The 9,265-nt window shown below is 35.5% G+C and overlaps 1 long non-coding RNA gene across 3 annotated transcripts in view; it reads left to right on the forward strand.

Moving 5' to 3' along the window:
- Positions 1-3,325, forward strand: part of LOC113803923 (uncharacterized) — a 5,470-nt gene extending 2,145 nt beyond the window's left edge. Inside the window, exons 2-4 of one of the 3 annotated variants that reach the window (XR_011398706.1) lie at positions 1-1,038; positions 1,243-2,556; positions 2,683-3,325. The exon at positions 1-1,038 is cut by the window's left edge and continues 324 nt beyond it. This is a non-coding gene — a long non-coding RNA (uncharacterized lncRNA). Of the gene's footprint in view, positions 2,557-2,682 lie in introns of all 3 variants that reach the window. The other 2 variants (XR_011398704.1, XR_011398705.1) reach the window with 2 other exon arrangements.
- The last annotated feature ends 5,940 nt before the right edge of the window (positions 3,326-9,265 follow it).

Below are 9,265 nucleotides of genomic sequence, written 5' to 3' on the forward strand. Positions count from 1 at the left end.
ACATTCCTTCGTCTATTAAGAAATGATAAGAATGCGGTGAAAGGGCAGCTATGTAGTTTTCTTCCCTGTCAGAACATGTAAGCAAGAAGAAAAAATATTCACCCGGGCAGATAAAATCCAAGTCCTGCTTGAGGATGTATATTCATGTGATAAATGTGAGTAACCTCTCTGTCGACTTAAGAAAATTGGTAATACTGACACCAATGGAATTAAAAGATCATAATTTTTACATATTAATATCCAATGCTAAAGAAAGCCAACTTTCAGCATCACATTGTCCTATGAAATGGACAGCATTTTTAAAAATATATATAACGTGACAAGACGAAGAAGTGAATCAACGATCACGAAATGGTTCATTGATGTGTGAACAAATCAGAATTCAAATCTGTCAGTTTTCACCTTAAAATGGCTCTATTTAGTGTATCGATATCTACACTATCCAGGCTCCGTGAAGTGGATCATTTTCTACCATGATGAGGTTCTATGAAGTTCATAACCTTCCTACCTAATTAGTCTCTACGAAGTCTGTGAAGTGGATTAATTTTCATTCTAACCAAGCTCTGTTAAGTGGATCAATACTAACCCAAACTGAACTCTACGAAGTGGATCAATTTTCTCCATAACAAGGCTCTGTGAAGTGGATCAATTTTCACCCTAACAAGCCCCTAAACGGATCAATTTTCCATCCTAACAAGGCTCTAGGGTGTCTACCATTCTTCACCCTAAGAAGGCCCTATGAAGTGGATCAATTTTCACCCTAAGAAGACAATGAAGTGAATCAACTTTCACTCTAACAAAACTATGAAGTGGATCAATTATAAACCTGACAAGACTCTATGAAGTGGATCAATTTTCACCCTAAGGCTCTAAGGAGTCCATCATTCTTCCCTCTAACAAGACTCTATGAAGTGGATCAATTTTCACCCTAACAAGGCTCTATGAAGTGGATCAATTTTCACCCTAACAAGGCTCTATGAAGTGGATCAATTTTCACCCTAACAAGGCTCTATGAAGTGGATCAATTTTCACCCTAAGGCTCTAAGGAGTCCATCATTCTTCACCCTAACAAGGCTCTATGAAGTGGATCAATTTTCACCCTAACAAGGCTCTATGAAGTGGATCAATTTTCACCCTAAGGCTCTAAGGAGTCCATCATTCTTCACCCTAACAAGGCTCTATGAAGTGGATCAATTTTCACCCTAAGGCTCTAAGGAGTCCATCATTCTTCACCCTAACAAGGCTCTATGAAGTGGATCAATTTTCACCCTAAGGCTCTAAGGAGTCCTTCATTCTTCACCCTAACAAGGCTCTATGAAGTGGATCAATTTTCACCCTAAGGCTCTAAGGAGTCCTTCATTCTTCACCCTAACAAGGCTCTATGAAGTGGATCAATTTTCACCCTAAGGCTCTACGGAGTCCATCATTCTTCACCCTAACAAGGCTCTATGAAGTGGATCAATTTTCACCCTAAGGCTCTAAGGAGTCCATCATTCTTCACCCTAACAAGACTCTATGAAGTGGATCAATTTTCACCCTAAGGCTCTAAGGAGTCCATCATTCTTCACCCTAACAAGGCTCTATGAAGTGGATCAATTTTCACCCTAAGGCTCTAAGGAGTCCATCATTCTTCACCCTAACAAGGCTCTATGAAGTGGATCAATTTTCACCCTAACAAGGCTCTATGAAGTGGATCAATTTTCACCCTAACAAGGCTCTATGAAGTGGATCAATTTTCACCCTAAGGCTCTAAGGAGTCCATCATTCTTCACTCTAACAAGGCTCTATGAAGTGGATCAATTTTCACCCTAACAAGGCTCTATGAAGTGGATCAATTTTCACCCTAAGGCTCTAAGGAGTCCTTCATTCTTCACCCTAACAAGGCTCTATGAAGTGGATCAATTTTCACCCTAAGGCTCTAAGGAGTCCATCATTCTTCACCCTAACAAGGCTCTATGAAGTGGATCAATTTTCACCCTAAGGCTCTAAGGAGTCCATCATTCTTCACCCTAACAAGGCTCTATGAAGTGGATCAATTTTCACCCTAAGGCTCTACGGAGTCCATCATTCTTCCCTCTAACAAGACTCTATGAAGTGGATCAATTTTCACCCTAAGGCTCCAAGGAGTCCATCATTCTTCACCCTAACAAGGCTCTATGAAGTGGATCAATTTTCACCCTAAGGCTCTAAGGAGTCCTTCATTCTTCACCCTAACAAGGCTCTATGAAGTGGATCAATTCTAACCCTAACAAGGCTCTATGAAGTGGATCAATTTTCACCCTAAGGCTCTATGAAGTGGATCAATTTTCACCCTAAGGCTCTAAGGAGTCCATCATTCTTCACCCTAACAAGGCTCTATGAAGTGGATCAATTTTCACCCTAAGGCTCTAAGGAGTCCTTCATTCTTCACCCTAACAAGGCTCTATGAAGTGGATCAATTTTCACCCTAAGGCTCTAAGGAGTCCTTCATTCTTCACCCTAACAAGGCTCTATGAAGTGGATCAATTTTCACCCTAACAAGGCTCTATGAAGTGGATCAATTTTCACCCTAACAAGGCTCTATGAAGCGGATCAATTTTCACCCTAAGGCTCTAAGGAGTCCATCACTCTTCACCCTTACAAGGCTCTATGAAGTGGATCAATTTTCACTCTAAGGAGTCCATCATTCTTCACTCTAACAAGACTCTATGAAGTGGATCAATTTTCACCCTAAGGCTCTAAGGAGTCCATCATTCTTCACCCTATCAAGGCTCTATGAAGTGGATCAATTTTCACCCTAAGGCTCCAAGGAGTCCATCATTCTTCACTCTAACAAGACTCTATGAAGTGGATCAATTTTCACCCTAAGGCTCTATGAAGTGGATCAATTTTCACCCTAATAAGCCTCTATGAAGTGGATCAATTTTCACCGTAGCAAGACTAAAAAGTGGATGTCATAAACGGCAAAGAAGTAAATTTTGGATATCAGTACTTACTTTACACATGAAATCAATCAGTATCTTTTCCTACAGGATATTAATGGAACTGGTTATAATGATGGTAATGATATGATCAGTGTATTTAGCACATTGTTAGTGTGATACCTTAATTTTTCTTTAACAGTTAATGTTCTTGAATTTGACTAAGTGGCTAGGCTCTTCTCTGTGCTGATATTTTCAGAATTCAATGGATCAAATATTACAAAACAGATACATAAATAAAAAATGGAAACTTGTTTAGAGTTGCTAGCGATGCTTGCACTCTGAAACCGGTTGAAAAAAAAAATTACCTTCATTCGAAATGTTAAAGGTATTGTATGCAAGTACAAATAAAATCTCATATTTAACTTTTTTTTCTTTAAACCATATCCCATGACCTTATTTAAGAATTTAATGCAGTCATAATAATAATTCTTCCATGAATTATGTAATATCCATGAACACTTAATAGGAGCCTGGAATATAAATTTTGAAACCATAAGGACCCCTTTCATCTTAAAACCAAAATATGGAACCCTGCTCAGAAAGCTCATTGAAGCTGATCCAATATTTGGAATAATAAAAGAGATATGTATCATACCAAGAGAACAGGGGCAGTTGACGATAACTTTATGAGAAACCCAATATAACAGTGACAATGAAAAGTAACTATAACTGATGTTGATTAGATGAAAGAAAATTAATGATGTGTTATCTCTGGAACTCAGGTTTAGCTTTGATGAGGTTTTATTATCAGCATTATCATTTTTTGCAAATCAACTGCATAAATCTAAAATATATTATTTCATGTATATGTACACACACACAGATAATGATGATGATGATGATACTGCTGAGTCTGGGGTTTAAAATTACATAATCATTATGTTAAATATATATATTTTTTAATGTCTGACATCTTAGTGCAGAAATTAATGAGTTCTCTTAAAAACTGTTAAAATCCAGGAGCTTCCTTGCCCCCTGTTCCCCCACCGAGGCACTGCACCTGGTCCCCTAGGAGGCCTGCAGCCCCCCAGGACCCCGGCTATTTCCGGGGGGAACCTTCTTTGCCCCCCACTTAACTTACCTTCCTTTTGCTATGGAGGATAATAGAAATCTAAATGATAATAATAATAGTAATAATAACATTGATGATAAAAACAACAATAAAATGATAGTAGTAATAATAATCATCATCATAACGATGGTAATAATAATGATAATAATAACAACAATAGTGACAAAAATGTTAATGATGATGATAATAATAATGATATTGATAACATCAATATTGATAATGATAATAAGAATAAGAAGAATGATGGTAATAATAATAGTAATCATTATTGTTGTAATAATAATGACAAGGATGATGATATTAATAATAATTTCAGTAATGATAATAATAACAATAAGAATTAGACGAATGATGATGATGATGATAACAATAATAACACTGATAATAATAATGATAATAACAGTAATGATAATAACGATAACGATAATAATGATAAAATGATAATAACAATAACAATAATCATAAAAAAATAATAATGATCATGATGATTATAACAATGATAATAGCAATAACAATGATAATTGTAATAACAGTGATAAGAGTAATAACAATGATGAGGATGATGATGATGATGATAATAATAATAACAAAAACAATAATAATAATAATAATAATAATAATAATAATAATGGCATTAATAATGATAATAGTAACAATGGCTATGATTATAACAATACGACTTCTAAAAATAAGGAGAATATCAGCAATTTAGTAACAACACCAGTATAGTGATAAATGAAAGGCATGTGTGATTTCTAAACCTACGCAAATTATCGGGCGATATTTCACGACCCTGGATGGTTCCCACTGCCAGGACACCAATAACTTCGACAATCAATGACTGAAATGAAGGGTTTGTCTCGTCCTGTTTGAGATAATTGACAGTGACATCGGTATACTAATAAGTGCGTTTTATAAGGGTTATTTTTGTACCCTACACATATAAATCTCTTATTTATCTTTAGACCCGGCGTAATTCTGATTATGTCTATTATATTTTTTTCATAAGGCGTATTTCTGGTCCCATGTTCGCACTGTCCCATATGATATATGTTTATCTTTTCTGTAAACTTTGTTATAGCTTTTCTCGAGTTTTTGGACGCTGTTTTCTTTCTTTCTTTCTTTTTACTTGGTATATTTTTTTCTTGTTATTATAAACGAGTAATGCAGTTTAATTTTTCACATTGTTGGAGTTAGATCTCAATTTCATCAAAAATATACCCGGGAACCGATCGAGACTTTGAAAAGTGAACATCAACGTGAAAGAGTGATCAATCTTTACAAAGTACTGAAAGTGAAGTGAAAGCTTATGAACGAAAGCTTTGATCTAAATCCAGGTAATGAACCTGGAAACGAACACCAGAAAAACAGCAGAAGACGAGACAGCGATAGCGAAGATTACCCATACTCCAAACAAGCACGAAACGAAGAAAACGGCAAACAGACCACGGAGAGCCATACCTAAGGAACAGTAACTCAAGGGGACCTTCTGGTGATTTTTCGGCGATTTTCGCCCCTCTTGCCGAAATTGACTTTAATGCATTTTCAAGGAGTTTCTAGGCCCCCGGTTCTCCCCTGAAAATTTCAAGCCCCGACCGTTATTTTTTAGGTGGTAGCAGCGATTTTCGATGTCGACTGAAATATTATTTTTTTATATTACCTTAGAAAATCGGCAATTGTGACGCAATGATTAGAGATAATAAAAATATGAGGTTATTTTCTGAAAGCTGATCAAATTTCACATAAGATGAGACCAACCTTCTTTTTTCGGAATAATTTCAAAAATCCGGCAAGCGTCCAAAAAACAATGAAAAAAATTTCCATACAAATAACTAAACATGATATGTTATTCATATGGTGTATTTTCTTTTCTTTATGTTTTCATCATACATAGTTACTTTGATCTATGAGCAAAACATTTCGAAAATGCAAACCTCCCCCCCCCCACCCATGGGGGGTAGTTTTACCAAATATTCCGGATCACCACCGGCTAAGACAAACCTCAGGTTAAAATTTTATTCAAATCTGTTCATAACTTTTCGAGTTAGAAAAAAAATGGATCCAAACCATGGTCCACATCACCACCAAACTGCAATAAGCGTCTAATTTAGGTTAAAACTTACCTTTGGTTAAAATCTCGTTAAAATGTGTTCATAACTTTTCGAAATATTAGAAAACAAACTAACATACAAAAAAACAAATAAACAATCAACAAACAAAGAAACAAATGGAAGTAACAATATAAATAAACAAAAGGTCATGGGGTACACGAAAATGATCTATATGTGCTCATATACCTTATATACATAGTTTCACATCGCCATGTAATTGTTTTTCGTCTTTCCACGGGGTCTGAGAGTGAAATTTGGTTACGTGACCCCGTAGAGTTATTCCGCAGATTTAAAAAGATTTTCATGGTCCAGGACGGCCCGGCCGCGCGGGGAAAAGAATGCGTTTGGTACCCGGCCGACTGGAGAAAAGTTATTCTTTCGACAAATATTATACGTTGTAAAACCCCATTAGAGCATCAATAATAGGTAAATGATAGATAATTATATCAAATACAAGTATTCTGTACATGATTTGTCATGTAAAATGTAAACATAATAAAAAGGAATAAGATCGCGATTATTAGGTCTGTCATATTTTTACGCATAGCACACGTATTTTCGGTCCGATTTTAAAGTATTATGGCTCATTTTGTAGCTGAATAATAGTTCTATTACATACTGCCATGAGGATTTGCAATATTTTCATGTGGTTCTTGTAAAAGTGACATATGTTTTCAAATTCTCCTATTAGGGTGTTAAAATAGTCACCTTCGGAAATTCTTCACCAAGAAAAAAGTAAGGTCAACTTCTCAAAAATGGCTTCTGCATATAATAGTAGAAAGATCTATTCAAACATGAAATCAGAATGGCTGTATTTTTTTTTTTTTGAGAAATTTTTAAAAATGGTCAATGTAGGCCTATAGACCCCCAGATCACTGCCACCACTCCGCACTATACGTAAGATTTTGAGAAACCGTTACGTGCTGGCAATGTCCGCAACACTTCGGAATGCAGGTAGATGATAAAGGATTATGGTGTAGGAAGACTTATCTTATGCCTTTTGTTGATATCAAGATAGCCTTGGAAAGATGAAGAAACGTAAAATGCCGATATCTCGAAACTCCACCTTTAGGGTTGGGTCAAAGGATTCCGGGCACAACATGTGTCCAAAATTAACATACTATGGCTCATTTTGTAGAAAAATAAAATATCTGCAACTTGTTCGAGAGCGTTTTCGCATTTTTTGCCTGTACTTCTTGTAAAAGTGGTCAATGTAAGAAAATGTTTACCTTTTTTTTCTTGAAGTCCCCTACTTCAAAAATTCACATAAAAAAATTGAAGTCGAAATCGAAAAAATGCTCTCGAACAAGTTGTAGATATAAGGTAGTTCTGTGCAAAAATCTAGTACAATTGAATGTCTTGCCGTTTCTGAAGTCGGAATCCTTTGACCCAGGTGCTGCATTTTCAACATGGCGAATTTCGCATTTTTTCGTTTTTTGACAATAATTCAAAAACTGTTCGGGCGATTTCGAAAAAAAATCGACCACAGGCAATGGGAAGGGGCCCAAATAAAAGGGTGTGACAGACGGTCCCCTCAAGGTACCCCACAAGGAAATGTAATACTAATTCAGATGACAAACAAATCAACTACCTCAAACTTGAACCACCCTATAAGAATAACTGAGGCCATTAACAAATCAGTTTTCAAAAATACATCATCGAAAATTCCCTAAGAATAATAGGAGACGGAAAAGCCATCAGATTCGAGGTAGCTGATCTGTCTATAATTGGACCTCTCAATGAAATAAAACATCTAGGAAACTGGGAAGTAAACTGCAAACAACCAGCATCAAACAAAGATCAAGGTTGCTCATATGGCACAATATCCCCAATTGAATTAGACACAGAAATAGAAGAAATAATAGGAGACGGAAGAGCCATCAAATTCGAGGTACTTGATCTGTCTATAATTGGACCTCTCAATGAAATAAAACATCTAGGAAACTGGGAAGTAAACTGCAAACAACCAGCATCAAACAAAGATCAAGGTTGCTCATATGGCACAATATCCCCAATTGAATTAGATACAGAAATAGAAGAAATTAAATAAAAAATCAAAATACTATGGAGACCAGACACACACATAAAAGAGATAACAAGAATGCATAAACAAAGCAAAATATCAGGTGAAAACAAATGGATACCAACAAAATCCCTAAAATTAACATTCAGAGGTCCATTACCAAATAAAACAACCATAGGACATATAAGCTGTAAGATATACCAGTATACATTTCCTATATCCAAATGTTTCAAATGTCTAATGTATGGTCATGGGATATCTCGTAAAAACAAAATAAGATGTAGCAAATGCAGCCAACAAGGTCACAAATACAAAGAATGCACAAATCCACCTCAATGTTATTTCTGTGAAGGAAACCACCCAGCATATGACAAAACGTGCCCGATACATCAGAGAGCCCAAGACATAAACAAAAAAATACGACACCAAACAGCTTAGAAGTGAAAAAAAAAATCACTGAAACCCAACAACACAAAAACTAAATCAACCAATACAAAAATATATATATAATAATTACCACAGCAGAAATACACAACACAGAAACAGAACACGAACAACAAATAGATGATAACACAAACACAATACAACAAACATACCCAAACACAACACAAACATTTGCTCAAATACTAACACAAACAAATAACATAACACCAGCACAAAAAAACACCCACAAAACAAAAAAATAACACAAACAGATCAGAAAACACCAATTCAATCAATGAAATCAAAACAAAAAAACAATCAAGGAAAAACAAAAGAACAAACACACACACACAGGAACAAAACACAAAAGACAAAAAACACACAAAATCCCCCATAACATGGTCACTCCCAACACCACTACACAAAACCCCAACAATAAAAGAAAAGAAGAAGAAAGAAGAACAGAAAAACAAAGAAGAAACACCTTCATGGGTTGAAATAACAAAGGAATTTTCGCATTAATAACCAAAGTAACCGAAAAATTAAAATCAGATGAAACAATAATCGAAATAATAACTGAAGCTGCTCCTATATTAAAACAAATATTTGAATAGTTTAATGACTAAAACAATCCTTTGGAATGCCAGATCAGTAATAAACAAAAAACTAGATA

This window comes from Penaeus vannamei, chromosome 8 (genome assembly GCF_042767895.1).
Source record: "Penaeus vannamei isolate JL-2024 chromosome 8, ASM4276789v1, whole genome shotgun sequence".
In the NCBI taxonomy this organism is placed as follows: Eukaryota; Metazoa; Arthropoda; class Malacostraca; order Decapoda; family Penaeidae; genus Penaeus; species Penaeus vannamei.